General features: G+C 39.1%; 1 protein-coding gene across 1 annotated transcript in view; it reads left to right on the top strand.

Annotated features, from left to right (window-relative positions):
* The window catches only part of LOC145723448 (uncharacterized), a 1060322-nt gene that overhangs the window by 286771 nt on the left and 757186 nt on the right, over positions 1 to 16365 (top strand). Inside the window, exon 9 of the mRNA XM_081830597.1 lies at positions 9959 to 10142. The gene's annotated coding sequence lies outside the window, so the exon portion shown is untranslated. The remainder of the gene's footprint in view (positions 1 to 9958; positions 10143 to 16365) is intronic.

Raw genomic sequence — 16365 nt, 5'->3', positions numbered from 1 at the left:
GTGAGGCTTGGATGGCTATGTATTTCCCCCTTAGGACTACCTTTGCAGTATCCCATAGGCTTTGGAGCGATGTGTTTTCATTCTATTGGTTTCCATGAATTAAGTTCTTCTTTGATTTCCTGGTTGACCCAAACATTCTTGAGCAGAGTGGTCTTTAGCTTCCAAGTGTTTGAGTTTTTCCAAATTTTTTCTTGTGATTGAGTTCCAGTTTTAAAGCATTATGTTCTGAGAATATGCAGGGAATAATCTCAGTCTTTTGGTATTGGTTGAGACTTGATTTGTGTCCCAGTATGTGGTCTATTCTGGAGAAAGTTCCATGTGCGCTCGAGAAGAATGAGTATTCTGTTGTTTTAGGGTGGAATGTTCTGTATATATCTATGAGGTCCATCTGGTCCAGTGTGTCATTCAAAGCTCTTGTTTCTTTGTCAGTTTTCTGCTTAGATGATATGTTTATTGCTGAGAGTGGAGTCTTGAGGTCTCCTACAATTAACGTATTGTTATCAATATGACTCTTTATTTTGGTTAACAGTTGGCTTATATAGATGGCTGCTCCCATGTTGGGGGCATAGATATTTACAATTGTTAGATCTTCTTGTTGGATAGACCGTTTAAGAATGATACAGTATCCTTCTGTGTCTCTAACTACACTCTTTAGTTTAAAATCTAATTTGTCTATAGGAATTGCTACCCAGCTTTCTTTTGAGCTCTGTTGGCATGGAAGATGGATCTCCATCCCTTCACTTTCAGTCTGGATGTATCTTTAGGTTCAAAATGAGTCTCTTGTAGACAGCATATGGATGGGTCCTGTCTTTTTATCCAGTCTGCAACCCTGTGCCATTTTATGGGAGCATTTAGGCCTTTCACATTGAGAGTGATTATTAAAAGATATGAATTTATTGTCATCGTGTTGCCTGTGAAGACCTTGTTTTTATAGATTGTTCCTGTAAATTTCTGTTGTATATCACTCTTGGGGTCTTTCTCCTTTTATAGAACCCCCTTTAATATTTCTTGCAGGGCCAGCTTAGTGATCACATATTCTTTCAGTTTCTGCTGGTGTTGGATGTTCTGCATCTCTCCATCCATTCTAAATGACAGCTTTGCCAGATAAAGTATTCTTGGCTGCATATTCTTCTTGTTTAGTACCCTGAATATGTCTTGCCAGGCCTTTCTGGCTTGCCAGGTCTCTGTGGATAGGTCTGACATTATTCTGATGTTCCTCCCTCTGTGTGTAAGGAATCTCTCCCCCCTAACTGCCCTTAAGATGGTTTCCTTGGTTCTAAGATTGGTGAGTTTTACTATTACATGCCGGGGTGTTGGCCTGTTTTCCTTGATCTTGGGAGGGGTCCTTTCTGCCTCTAGAACACGAATGTTTGTTTCATCCCCAGATTAGGGAAGTTCTCAGCTATGATTTGCTCAAATATATCTTCTAGTCCTCTCTCTCTCTCCACCCCCTCTAGGTTTCCAATAATTCTGACATTGGAACGCTTCATGGTTTCACTTATTTCTCTGATTCTATTTTCATGGATTCTGAGTTGTTTTTCCCTGGCCTCCTCTTTTCCCTTTTTAATCTATTAAATTGTCTTTCAGGTCACTAATTCATTCTTCTGCCTCACCCTAGCTGTTAGATTATCTAGATTAGATTGGAGCTCATTGATAGTATTTTTAAATTCTGCCATTTCAGCTTTCATTTCTGCCCTTAGAGACTCTATGTTGCCATTAATTGATTTTCCCATTCTAGCTATTGTCTTCACAATTGGTAGCCTGAATTCCATCTCTGACATCTTGGTTTTATCTGCATCCATTTGTAAATCTGCATAAGTCATAATCTCTGAGTCTTTCCTATTTTGGGGGTTCCTCCTCCTAGTCATTCTGTTGAGGGGTGATTGAGGGAATGTATAGAGTCCAAATTATTGACCAGAACCCAAGCAAGATGCACCTGTTTTCTAGGGACCTTAGGGTTGCTGGTCTCTTGTTCTCCCAGCCTGTCTTCTGTGGGAGGGGCCTGCCTCACTGTTACTCAGGCAACCCTGTTTGGGCAGAGTTGCCCTGCCCCCCTGTGGTGGGGGATGGGCTCAGTGAAAGCCAGTTTTTTGGGGCTTTTGTTCCCTGGTGGCTTTCCCTGGCATCTTTCCAAATGTCTTCCAAGAGTCAGAGCAAAAGAGACTGTTTCCAACCCTCTGCCTCAGAGCAGAGAGATCGCAGTCTGTTCTTCAGTGAGGTCTCCAGGCCACACTATCTCCATTTCTGTCTGTGCTGCTGTAAACTGCAGTCCTGGGTTGTGCACCCCTCAGCAGGGCTCCCAGTCCTCACCTCCAGGTCGGGGCTCGCAGGTCTCTGCCCTTTGTGCTTCTAAAACCACCAGCCACCCCCAGTTCGCACATGCATTCCCACCGCTCCGGTTTCCATCTAATGTCCTTTCCCCGCCGCTACCAGTCTGCGAGTCTGTGCCCCATCCCCAACACGTGAGGCTGTTGCTCACTGGTGGTGTAGGATCCCCACAGCCAGGCTTCCTCCCGCTGCTGTTTATCCTCCGATATCTGCCCGTGGAGTCATGGCTCCCTGCTTCGAACCTCGAAACCAACGACCTGTGATATTCCATTTGTAGAGATCCAGATTTATCTTCTTACATCTCAGGCTGATTTCATGGGTGCTCAGAGTGGCTGGTAGATATCCAGCTCAATTCCGGAGACTGGTTGGAATAGGGTCCCCTACTCCTCCGCCATCTTTTCCCTCTCTATAATATGTAAATTTACAGGGCTGTTGAAATAATTAAAGGAGGTAAAAACTTACAGCACTCAATAGATTTGGTTTGATATGACAGAAATTTGGAATGTTGAAAAGTTCAATAGTTTTTTGGGTATTTTCTTTCCTTCTGTTTCTCTTCCCATAAATTGAGCTCCTATATACTGGTGCTTTTCTAAGTATGGGGAACATATGAATGAATAAGAATCCTTGAAGCTTTTGCTCCACAGGGAGTGAGTATCCTGAAGAAACTTGGTCTTTTGGAGGCTTGAGATGCAAATATTTATAATGTAATGTAGAAAATGCATGGGTTTTATGTGAACCCAGAGAGTATGCATATAACCCAGTGTGGTCAAGGGAAGTTTACTAGATTAAGTAATGCTTGAGCTGAGTCTTGAAGAGCTAACATTCCTACCAAATGAGAGGAATACTAGGCAGAAGGAAAAATTAGAGCAAAGACATGGAAGTACAAAACATTTAATGTCTTTGGATCATGAAGACTGGAGATCATGCTGGAGAGAAGGCAGAAGTCCTATGCTGTGGGGATCATATATATATATATCTCCTGGTAAGAGTGTGTGTGAATATTTTTTATCTTGGAAATGGGGAGCTATAGAAGGTTTATATTTTTTAAGTATATAGATTTATCTGGCAGACCTGTGTATTGGGTGGATTTGGGGGGAATAAAATGAGTAAAGGAGTTAGAATTTAGTGCAGTAGTGTAGGCAGTAGAAGATGGGAATTTGAGCAGGGACAATTGGAGTGGGTGATGGAGAAGAGAAGATGGATTTGGGAAATGCTTAAAAAGGAAATTTAAGGAATTTAAGAGGTAGGAGAGGAGATAATGATTACTGGTTCTTAATTTAGTTAAATTAGAAGGATGGCAGGAGCATGAGCTAAGAGAGAAAATAAGGAGTGTGAAGGCAAGGGAGATGCATCATCCCTATGTCCCTTTAAAATTACCTATTACAGGGTATGTAGTGACTGATAGCTCCAACCATATCACCTTTGGACTGGCTGCCGCAAGGGATGCCTAAGCCCCTTGCATCCAATGCCTGGTCACTATGGTAGCGTTGGAGCTGGGCCATTCCTGCCTATTGTGGGACTCTTCCACTAGTAATTTTTGCTCAAGGAATTGCCATTTGTCTGGCTAAGACTCTGAGGACTGCACTGTAGTATGAAGCTTTTTCTGTTCAATGCTTTCTCCACCCCCTCCTTTCACATGTCAGATCTACACTGTGATCTAAAGCATCTCCCTGCCTACTCCAGACCTAGCCCTTCTTCACAGGTGTCTCCAGTAAAGCTCTTACATCTCTAATCCCTATGTGGCATCTGCTTCTTGGAGGACCCAAACTAACATTAAGGAGCATTTAGACATGGGCAGGGTGAAAGTGATGAGGAGATCAGTTGCAGAAATACCAAGTTTGATATGACTGAGAGAAATGACTGATATGGCTGGAGATGTTGGATAACAGTTGGATAAAAAAATTAGAAAACATTAAACTGGCTTGACATGTAGATTTTTTTTTTTAAAGATTTTATTTATTAATCTGAGAGAGAGAATGAGAGAGAGAGAGAGAGAGCATGAGGGGGGGAGGGTCAGAGGGAGAAGCAGACTCCTCGCTGAGCAAGGAGCCCGATGCGGGACTCCATCCCGGGACTCCAGGATCATGACCTGAGCCGAAGGCAGTCGCTTAACCAACTGAGCCACCCAGGCACCCTTGACATGTAGATTTTGAGAGTCTTCAGCATGTGGCATGTAATCACAACTGGGTAGTTGGAATCAGAATAGGAATCATGTGAAAGAATAGAAATTTTTATATTCATGCAACTTCAGATGCATTAGAGCATACGCATATCAGCCTGTGACCTTCACTTCCCATTCTCTATTCCCTTTATCCTATTTGTGCCCCTTTCTTCTGGCTGGATGTGCTACCTTGTGCCATTCAGCTCCTATGAGCACTTAGTACATTTAAGGCTCTTTGCTCTCAGGATTAGTACCCATTCCTATGTTTGTTGTGCCTTATACCTCCATCTTTTCCAGAAGAGTGATGATTTTTTTTTTTTTAAGATTTTATTTATTTATTTATTTGAGAGAGAGAGAATGAGAGACAGATAGCAAGAGAGGGAAGAGGGTCAGAGGGAGAAGCAGACCCCCCGCTGAGCAGGGAGCCCGATGTGGGACTCGATCCCGGGACTCCAGGATCATGACCTGAGCTGAAGGCAGTCGCTTAACCAACTGAGCCACCCAGGTGCCCAAGAGTGATGATTCTTAGTAGCCCTCTTGAGGTCACTGCTCAAGGTTCAAGTTCCAGGCCATTTGAGGTCTTGCAGACAGTTGGAGGCCCAATTCACTGCCCTAGGGTAGCAGGTTTGTACTGTAAATTTTCTGGTTTTGTTTCCTACTTCTTGGTTTTATTCTGTACATTTTCAGAATTTCTAGCTTTGTTTTCACCTGACATGGTAAGAATTTCTGTTTTTTTCACTTTTGGTAATTACTCTAGCTTTATAATTAGTCTTTTCTGGCAGGGAAATTCCTCTACCTTTGGAGTGCTAAGCTCTAGTCTGAAGTTCCAACTTCTCTGTATTCTTACCTAGGGAGGTTCTCATAGTTCTTTTTTCAACCAGGCAACACTGCTTTGTGGCTTTCCATGTTTTCAGAAGGCTCTGGCATTCTAAAGAGTGTCATCTCATCCAGGCAGCAATAAATGTGAAGTGAATCCTGTAGTCCTGTTTGTGGTGTCAGGATGGCATTCAGGAAGAAACATGTCTGGATCCACTTGTCTTTTGAACTGGCCTCATGTCTTTGGCATATTTTACAGCATGACTGAAGTGTGGATAAGGGTGGCCCAGTCAGGGGGCGGTGGAGTAGAAATGTGCAGTGTCCTTCTGTATGAACTTGTGCAACTTCCTTTCAAAAGTTCACCTGGAACAAAGTAGATTCTGGTATGGAATATACAAACTAAAGATAACATTCCCACAATACTCTTGACATGGTGGCTGCCGTAAGGGTGAGGGTTGGGGATTGCAGAAGAATTAATCCCTCATGAGATGTTACCAATGTATGTTTGGTGCCCAGGGTCAGAAGTAAACCATCGACCAGTTCCAGAGGTCTGTTTCTCACCACGTCTCCAGGTGAACTGATGTCACTAGCAACAAACTTGGTTGTATGCATCTGGCCCCAATCTCAGTTTCATCTGAGGCCAGTGGAACCTCTTCTACATAAACCTTATGACGAATCACCGTGTGCAATTGCCCCCAAATTAAGTGCATCCAAACTTGCAAAATTTTATGAACTCCCCCTCATATCCATATAATTTTCATGGGACATGGATGGGTTCTTTTTTTCTCACAAAGATTTCTGGCAGTATTTGAAATACAAAGGGAGCACCCATACAACAATGTTTTTGAGAAGGCTATTGAATAGAACTACCTCATCTATGTCAAGAATTAACTGGGGGGACGCCTGGGTGGCTCATCGTTAAGCGTCTGCCTTCGGCTCAGATCATGATCCCAGGGTCCTGGGATCGAGTCCCGCGTCGGGCTCCCTGCTCGGCGGGAAGCCTGCTTCTCCCTCTCCCACTCTCCCTGCTTGTGTTCCCTCTCTTGCTGTGTCTCTCTCTGTCAAATAAATAAATAAAAATCTTTAAAAAAAAAAAAAAGAATTAACTGGGTAATAGGAAGCCAGTGAAAGATTTGAGCAAAAGGTAAGAAGATTAGAGTGAGCAGGATAATGTGAAAAAGTAGAAGACCTAGAACTAGGATGACCGAGGATCAGCTGAAGGAGTTTGAAAAGACTAAAGCTTTAAACAGTGTGATAAAGACAATCTGGAAGCCAGTTTCAGGAGAACAACTGACATTAGGTAGTCAGGAATGGTGTGACGCAGGCTGCCTCAGGCACAATACAGTTTCACAAACAACATATTTTTGCAAATGTTGGCAAAAATATAGGACCATGAATTTTTAATGTATCTATATACATAGGTAATGGTCATAATAAATAGTGTTATTTCTGGAGCTGATAAATACTGATTAGAAACCCTCTAGGCCAAAAGCTATCAAAATTTGGGGAAAATTTTACCTGTGCTGAGAGTTAGATTTTAAGCCTAATTGTTTATTTAGCTGATGGTTACTGCTCTTAGGTCTCTGTTAGTACATTAAAATACTTTGTCCACATGAGATATCACTCTTGTATTTAGTTTCCATTTGACTGCTTCCCTCCCTTTCCTGCTTCCTCTGAAGATAATGGCTAGGTTTTTAAATATCCCAATGATGAAATAATATTAATCAATGGAAATAGTTAAATAGAACTTCAGGTTAGGAAAATAAATGTTAGCATATGCATAATCTAATAATTTGCTCATTATTTATGGCCATTAGTCAGATAATTAACTTTATATACTCTAAGTATATAATTATTTTTAAATTATCTAAATGTTCACTGACTTTCAGAATTTTTTTTTCTGTGAGAATGAGGCTTTATGACTCATGATTAAACTAATCCAGGTTGAAAGAAGGTGATTTAATTATCTCTTTGTCCCAAATCACCTTTCAGTAAATTAAGCTAATAGAAAATAACTTAGAAAATTGGAAGGAATGTGAATTTAGACATGAGAAGCAAAAAGATTAAACATACCTGTTCTGATGGCCCTTTTAAATATTTTCTGTAATTGTAACAGCTTTGGTATAAGCAACTGTTGAAGCTGTGAACCACTAAGAAAGTATGGAAAATGGGGCAACATTGGAGTTCTGTGAAACATAGTTGTGATCTTGGGCTTAAACCTTTGAGTCTTGGTTTCTCCATAAACAAAATGAGTATCACCCTACGGTTGAGTAGGTAACTCTATTACAACCCTGAGATTTGATGATATTAGGATGGAGGGATTCTTGCAGATACATAGATTCAGTCATTGAAAAAGGTATACAGGAGAATCTTTCCTCTTTCATCTTCTTCCCCAGGGAAAATAGAACATTTTTGTTTGAAATTATTTTTCATATGTCCAGTTCTGGAGTCATAGTTGGAAAACAAGTTCTTTGGATATAGAAAATGAAGCTATACCTTCCAAGGGGTAACATGGTGGTTTCACTTGACCCTTGGCTTTGCTGAAGTAATCTTGTTGATAAGCCTTTATTCTTGTACTTCATGCCTGCAAGTCAGGTATTTCTCACATAATGAACAATTTTATCTTGTTAAGCTCTACAGCCAGGTGTCATCTGTTTTCTGCATGGACAACTGGAATATATCTAGAGTAAATCTAGATATTACCACTTTCTATCGATACAAACTCATTGAACACTTAGAAAAGGGATTCTGATAAACATCCCTAAAATTATATGAAACACTGTGGTATATATTCACATGTATGTGTTTATTTTATTTTATTTTATTATGTTATGTTAGTCACCGTATCACCTGTGTTTGTTTCTGTGTATTTTTAAAGGGAATATCCTTAGCCTCCCTCTGATATTTAAATGGAGTTTGTCATCATCCCAGATGTTTAGAATTGCTGCTGTAGAATACAAGAAATACAACTGACCCTTGAACAATGCGGGGGATGTGGTGCTGACCCACTGCACAGTTGAAAATCCATGTATAGTTTTGGACTCCCCCAAAACTTAATAGCCAACTTTTGATTGGAAACCTTACCAAAAAGAGTTGATTAATATGTATTTTGTATATGTATTATATTCTGTATTCTTATAATAAAGTAAGCTAGAGAAAAGAAAATGTTGAGAAAATGGTAAGAGAAAATATATTTATAGTACTCTTCTGTATTTATAAAAAAAACCAAACATGTATGAGTGGACACACATAGTTCAAACCCGTGTTAAGGGTCAACTCTAGTAAGAGCAATAATGAAAACAGTGAAAAAATACAGTAAAAATTGTTTCTTTAATCAGTAGTACTGATAAATTCCAATGTTTAAGCTGAGTTTTATTTTATTCTAAATTTGTTTCCATTCATATGTATAACATTTAATGGCATGTTATAATTTTGTTACACAATTTTCCAAAACAAATAGTGATATTCAAGGTTGCTGTGTAAAGGATATCAATTTTATACATTCAAGTTGAATAAATAACATTGTGTGGAAATTATCTGGGGGAAAAGCCAGCAGGAAATTACAGAATTGAACACTACCTTTCTCCTATAAATAAAGAACATAAGTAATTTAATCAGACTGATGCTAAAAAAACACAGAAATTCTATAAGTGAGTAAAATATTGACTTATAGTTTTTAGTTATACAGAATTATATACTTTTGGTATAAATTTTAATTATATACTTTTGGCATATATTATATTTTAATTATACAGAATTATATACTTTTGGTATAAATTATATACTTTTGGGGTAAAAGTTTTGGAATATTGTCTTAATATAACGATGTTAAAAGTATGGTCTTTGAGTCATTCAATCTAATTCAAATTCCAGCTTCAATACTTACTGACAGTGTAGCCCTTAGCCAAATAACCTATTCTCTTTCAACAATAAATGAGACACTGCACACAAGGTCTTTGTTTAGTTCTGATAAATGAAAATGCCTCATAAGAAGTAGTAGTAGCAGGAGTAGTCCTTCTTAGGGGAAGACAGAGACTTAATGTATCCAGTGAAAGTATTGTGAGGGAGGTTAGAAAGAAACTGAAATTTAGCTGCACAGAGGTATGGTTCGGGATTTATTTAGTTGAGCAAATTAGCAGACACTATCCCATGAATCATTGCTGTTTAAAGGCAGTTATATCAAAGTTTATTTCCATATTTGGTATCTTTATATGTCTGAATAAAAGAATATAGGATGAAATACTCAAATAACAGAAATAATGGCAGTTGATAATTGAATTTAAGTTAAAGACAGATTATTAACAGCTATGAAAAGATCCCAGGTATGGCAGAGAACCTCTTGGAAATAAGACCGTGAAATATGCCAAGTATAAAACCCTGAAGATAAAACAATTGATAATCCACATAGGCACAAATTTTGTGAGACCGTTCAAAATTGTCAGTGTTGTGTAATGATTGTTATATTGACTGCACTGTGTCTAAAATGACTGTTATTTTACATATGGGAAAATTTCACCTGTAAAATCTTTATGCTTGTGCACCAAGGAGTAGTTGTTTATGTGCTCTGTTTTGTTATGTTGAGTTGTGCATGTTGAAAAAAAAGTAGCCTTATTTTATTTTATTTTTTAAAGATTTTATTTATTTATTCGACAGAGAGAGAGACAGCGAGAGCAGGAACACAAGCGGGGGAGTGGGAGAGAGAGAAGCAGGTTTCCCGCTGAACAGAGAGCCTGATACGGGGCTTGATCCCAGGGCCCTGGGATCATGACCTGAGTCGAAGGCAGATGCTTAACCGACTGAGCCACCCAGGCGCCCCAAAAGTAGCCTTATTTTAAAGGTAATTATAATTCAGTAATACCTCAAAAGATGGTATCTTTTCCTTTTCTTTTCCCTATTTTTGTGTCCAAATATAAAAGACCCAAATAAATGTTTGGGTCCATCTAATCTAGCTCCTGGGGAGCTAATATTAATTACAGCAAATGTGTATTTAGTGTTTTTATGTGTAGGCACTAAAAGCTCTGTATTATCTTTTTTAAAATTTTATTTTATTATATATGTTAATCACCATATGTTACATCATTAGTTTTTGATGTAGTGTTCCATGATTCATTGTTTGGGTATAACACCCAGTGCTCCATTCAGTACGTGCCCTCTTTAATACCCATCACCAGGCTAACCCATCCCGCCACCCCCCGCCCCTCTAGAACCCTCAGTTTGTTTCTCAGAGTCCATAGTCTCTCATGGTTCATATTATCTTGTATAATCCTCATTGATAGTCCTATAAGATAGGAACTACCATTATCTCTATACCACAAATGAGAAAATTGGGCCTTAAAGAGTAATTATTTTGCTTAAGCTCGCATAGTTAGTGAGTGGTAAAGCCAGAATTCAAACCCCTTGTGATTCCAGAACTCCTATACTAAGACATGATACTAACAAGCATCTCAGGAGGAAAGGTGAGGTGAACCATTGAATGTAATACCCATTACCAGTAAAAAAAAAAAAAAAAAAAAAAAAAAATCACTTGCACCTTTGTGCCCTGGAGCCACTTGTAGGACAATTTTGCCCAAAGTTATAATACTGTCGCATCCTTGTGTTCATAATATGCCATGTGCTTTATCTCCAAACTCTTGAATATATTTATAAGCCCATCAATTTACTTCCACACACAGAAATAGGATTCATTCTTTGTTAGAGCCAGGCAGTGCTGAACTTGGGATTCATTTATCCCTGAGCAAAACACACAAAACAAAGAAACTTTAATTTCTTAGAGTAATTTTGTTGGTTTCAATATAAAGGAAACTGAAAGCCTATAAGAGAACGTAAGAACTTCTAACAGTTGAACAAAAACTGGGTAACTGTTTAGTGGGGCTTAAGTAGGCTCATTTAAAAAAAATTGAGTATAGTTGACAGTGCTTTTTTTTTTTTTTTTTAAGATTTATGAGAGAGAGACAGCACAAGCAGAGGGGAGGGGCAGAAGCAGACTTCCCACTGAGCAGGGAGCCTGGGATCATGACCTGAGCCAAAAGCAGATGCTTAACTGACTGAGCCACCCAGGCACCCTGGTTTTTGTTGTTGTTTAAGATTTAATTATTTGAGAGAGCATATCATGCAAAAGAGCAGGGGGAGGGGCAGAGAGAGAGGGAAAGAGAATCACAAGCCAACTCTATGCTGAGTATGGAGCCTGTCAGGGGCTCTGCCTCACAACCCTGAGATCATGACCTGAGCAGAAGCAAAGAGTCAGATGCTTAACTGACTGTGCCTCCCAGGAGCCCCCAGGGCTGATTTCTTACATATCAAGGTTTCTGAAGTCAAATATGCCTGGAGTAGAATTGTTTTGTTTTTACAGATTAGACTATTCTTTCTCATCCTTTATTTCCATATTAAATTGGGCTAGTAAGAGAAAATGTTGTCTTTTGTCTTGGAATATTTAGTCTTTATCTTTCCCATATTCTGATATGTTGTCTTTTGGCAGAAATGGGAGAAATAATATTGTTGGTTTCAAGCTGTCAGAGCTTTCGTCTACCCAGATACTGCTCTTTGTTCATACGTGAGTGCTAGATGCTACAAGATACTCAAAGCAAGAAGGCAAACCGGTCTTCCAAAGCCTGAATAGCATGGGAGAAGGGGATGGTTTCTTACTATTATCATGATAATGTCCCTCCTATTTGTCATAGTATGAGTTTTGTGGTAGATGAGATTGGAGGATTAAAACATGAAGAGGATTATGAAACTTCTTAATGAGAGACTTTCTTTCCCTTGTAGCCAAGATGTACAGCTTGTATAGGTATTCAGAGTCTTCCAGAATTTTGCATAGGAATGTACAGGATACATATTAGTATAATCTCCTAAATGTAGGCAAAGCAGAATGGTTTTGTCTTTACTGTTCTCTAGAACTCCCAATGGGTTCTCCCTAAAAAGGGAGGTAACTATACAATGACATGGTGAAGGGCAATAATCTTTCATGAACTTTGGGAAGAGAAAAATAATCACACTTGAATAACTTGATATTTCTTTCTGTGGAGCTCCAGTCTGGAGACTTTTCCTGGTGACACACCTGAACTTTTGAAGAATTACTGTGCATTTGTAAAATGACTCATTCTACTCTGAACTCTTAAATGTTTGGTCATGAGCACAGTTAAAGCCCATGACTGTATTCGGTATTATTAGGAACCTGGAATAGTGAGTGTTTCTCTGTCTTCTGTTTAACAAAATCTTTGTCCTGATGAGACTGTATGTAAGCTGAGGTTTTAAATTCAAAAGCATTTTAACTTGGAAATCTGGAAGCTAAGGGAAAATACAAGAAAGTAAGCTGCTGAGATGCTGGAAAATCTAGAAGAAAAGTCTTCAGATGGAAAACTGTAGAGTTTGCAATGAGTAAGATATTAATTGGTGTAGGTTTGTATTCTGTTAAACTTTACTAAGGGTCTGTTATTTTCTAAAACAGTAGCACAATTTAAAAAAATTAACATGTTTAGCACTTACTATTAGGTAGTATACTGTGCACTTGATACATATTAATTAACTGACTTTATCCTTATAACTCTTAAGAGTTAGGTACTATTACTATCTTCAGTTTACAGTTGGGGAAACTGAGGCACAGAGGTGCAGTAGCTTTGTCATTGTCATATATATGATGGATAGCTGCTCTGTGTGGTTTGAAAGTTTGTGTACCCCCCCACCTTCCACCCCTCCCCAAAAGTCTTATGTTGAAATCCTAATCCCAAAGGTTGTGGTATTCGTAAGTAGGGCCTTTGGGAGGTGACTAAGTGATGAGGGTGGAGCCCTCATTGATGGGATTCATGCTTATTTTATAAAAGAGACTCAACACGACTCCCTCACCCCTTTTGCCACGTGAGGATACAAGAAGTTGGCATCCTGGAAGAAGGCTCTCACCTGACCGTGCTGGTGCCCTGGCCATGGACTTTCAGCCTTCAGAGCTGTGAGAAATAAATTTCTGTTGCTTAACGAGAGGGAAGGAACCCCCAGCTGAACTAACCAGGACAACAGGCCTGTCTCAACGAAGCAAAGCAAAACCCTTAAGAGACTATGTTCTACCGGCATCAATTCTACTGGATCATCAACAAGATTTCCTTTGTGCAAAACACTTAACTATTCTTGTATCTTTCAACCTTAACTAAATTCACGATTTTCAAGCAGCATCTTCTGTTTTGAATTTGTTTGCTGTGGATAACTGTCCATAATGAGTCTTCCAGTTAATGCTCTTTACATCTATAAGCTATTTGTCAATTACATTCTAGTCCCCACCCTGTTACCATTCACAATAAAAAATTTAAGCACACTGAAAAAAAAAAAAAAATTCTGTTGCTTATGAGCCACTGACTGGAATTGTGTGATCATGGCCTGAATGGACTAAGACAGTTGTACAATGGTTTGCAAAGGACAGAGGAGAGAACTTGCCTTGTCTTACCTTGTTACTCCAAGTGTGGTCCAGCTATACTGGCATCACCAAGTTGCTCATTGGAAATACAGCATCTCAGGCCCCACCCAGACCTACTAACTAAATCAGAACCTGCATTTTTAACAAGATCATGGGTGATTTTATTGCACATTAAAGTATGATAAACATTGTAATGGATACAATTTTCAGGTTTCTGCTTTGTCTTGAAGGACAAGAAATGGCCTCAAAAACCTTTTGGCATATTTCTCCTGTCTCTTTAAGAACTGTTTGGCTGGCAGATCTGATTTCCATGAAAATTTCTTTCCTTTTCCTTTCCCAAGTAACAATACTAAGAGTGATAATAACCGTAACTAAGATTTATTGAGTGTATCCTATGTGCCAACCACTGTTCTGCTTTATGATTATCTCATTTAATCTTTACAATGAACCAAAGGAGTTGGTATTCTTATTTTAGGTGAGGAACCTGAGGCATAGAAAGGTTAGGTAACTTGCCCAAACTCCTGCAGCTAGCAGAATCTAAACGCAAACTGGAGTTCAGATTCAAGTGGCATCATTTGTAACCTGAATGGTCTTTCAGCTAATGAAATGTATTCTGTTCCTACAATAACTTAATTTCTTATCTGATCCTCTTATTAAAAAGGAAAATGTAGAGAGAGCCTAATGAACTGGGGGCAGCAAGTAGAGTTACCTAAAGCTTCTGAGCAATACAAGAATTCCTACAGTGAAACTCTAGAAAATGTCTTATTGATTAAAAAACTGGTATTTGTTCAGCATATATGTAGATATGTATCATAGAATATATTTTTTAAAAATGACTTTTACACCTAACCCCAGACATTGACACTTTGTTTCAGCATTAGAAGGTACTTTCTTATTCCTCTGGTATAATTTGGACCATCTGAACTATGGCAGCACTGACCTGGAGTATTGATGGAGGCTTCTGGGGGAAGTGTGTTAAGAGCTTGATGGGAAATAGAAGAGTCACTGTGAATGAAACAAAGCAGGTGTTACCTGTTAACTTTAAAGCATGAGTCTGTTGAACCTTTGAAGGCAAGACATCGTAGAGGACACCACCTGTGATTCATCCCAGGGAGGCTAAGATGGAAGATATTTCCCAAATGTCTTTCCACATATGCTTTGACTTGAAGCTTCAATCATAGCTGAGTGAATGTTTTTCATACTCTCGCTTCAGTTCAATGAGAGACATTTCTGATGTTGAGTAGTGTGATTTTTTTTTTTTTTCAAAAGACAAGGCAAGGATCACAATTTGTTAGCAGCTGCTCTCCTATTCTCAGTTTATTAGTTTTCCCTATTTAGTGTTTCATCATGTGTTTTTTACTTGTAAGGGTCTGACTCAATTAGGGTATTCAAGTGCTTTAGCCTTGTATATTAAAGCCTATCATCAATAAATTCAAATGGAGTTAACCTTGGAGTGACATCTTCATTTCTATGATAATTTGCAGTCTGTGAATCCTTTCATATCATTGCCCACAGCATGATCAAACTCTCATATGTAAAGACCTTGGAACTTTATTTTATTTATTTTTTTTAAAGATTTTATTTATTTATTTGAGAGAGAGAGAATGAGAGAGAGCACATGAGAAGGGGGAGGGTCAGAGGGAGAAGCAGACTCCCTGCTGAGCAGGGAGCCCATGCGGGACTCGATCCCGGGACTCCAGGATCATGACCTGAGCCGAAGGCAGTTGCTTAACCAACTGAGCCACCCAGGCGCCCAAGACCTTGGAACTTTAAATAAGTTACTTGTTCATCTCCAGCCACTTGGATTCATTTATTTATAAATGGTTATTTCAAGTTTTCTTTCATTTGGCTCAGGCTGTTGGTTGATGTTTCATGTGAGTGTTTTCCTCATCAAAAAGCAGGAAGATAGCTGGAAACTAACTTCCCAATAGCCTTTTTAATATGAGAGCCTATTTTGTGTATGGCTCTTTCTGTAATCACTTGTGCATGACTGAGCTTAAATAGTTTGCAGACCTTGCTGATGGATTACAGAACAAGCAATGAACTGGCAATTCTTTTTTAAGGGATTAGGTGACTTTGCACTGTAATGGATTATGCATTTCCCCCCTTGTTTCACTTTCTTAGGTGCTGTTTGGTGATCAATTTTATGGTATATAATGAGGAATTCCATAGATGAGTGCACATGGTGGATAGTACCTTCTGGTATAAATGACATTCTCGTCTAGTAATAATGGGCATGGGAAAGGAGCTTGATGGTCTGTTTATATGTATTTCCAAAAGGAAGACTGAGGAACTCAGTTAAAGTAGAAGTAGCTCCAGGCCCTTCTGGCCTAAAACTGTCCCATTTGCAGTTCATGGAATTTTAGAGACCCCCAGGCTGCCATGATGCCCACAAGCCAAGTTTATGTCAAGCCCTCAGCAACCTGCACGTTTTGTTTCAACTACTCCTTACTGACAGTATTTTTTTTTTTATTCTTATGTTAATCCCCATACATTACATCATTAGTTCTAGATGAAGTGTTCCATGATTCATTGTTCGTGCATAACACCCAGTGCTCCATGCAGAACGTGCCCTCCTCAATACCCACCACCAGTCCAACCCATCCTCCCACCCCCCTCCCCTCTAGAACCCTCAGTTTGTTTTTCAGAGTCCATCGTC

This window comes from Leptonychotes weddellii, chromosome 9 (genome assembly GCF_054177405.1).
Source record: "Leptonychotes weddellii isolate Sample4059 chromosome 9, ASM5417740v2, whole genome shotgun sequence".
NCBI lineage: Eukaryota > Metazoa > Chordata > Mammalia > Carnivora > Phocidae > Leptonychotes > Leptonychotes weddellii.
Note: the sequence above shows the minus strand (reverse complement) of the source record. Positions and strands in the feature narration are given on the sequence as shown.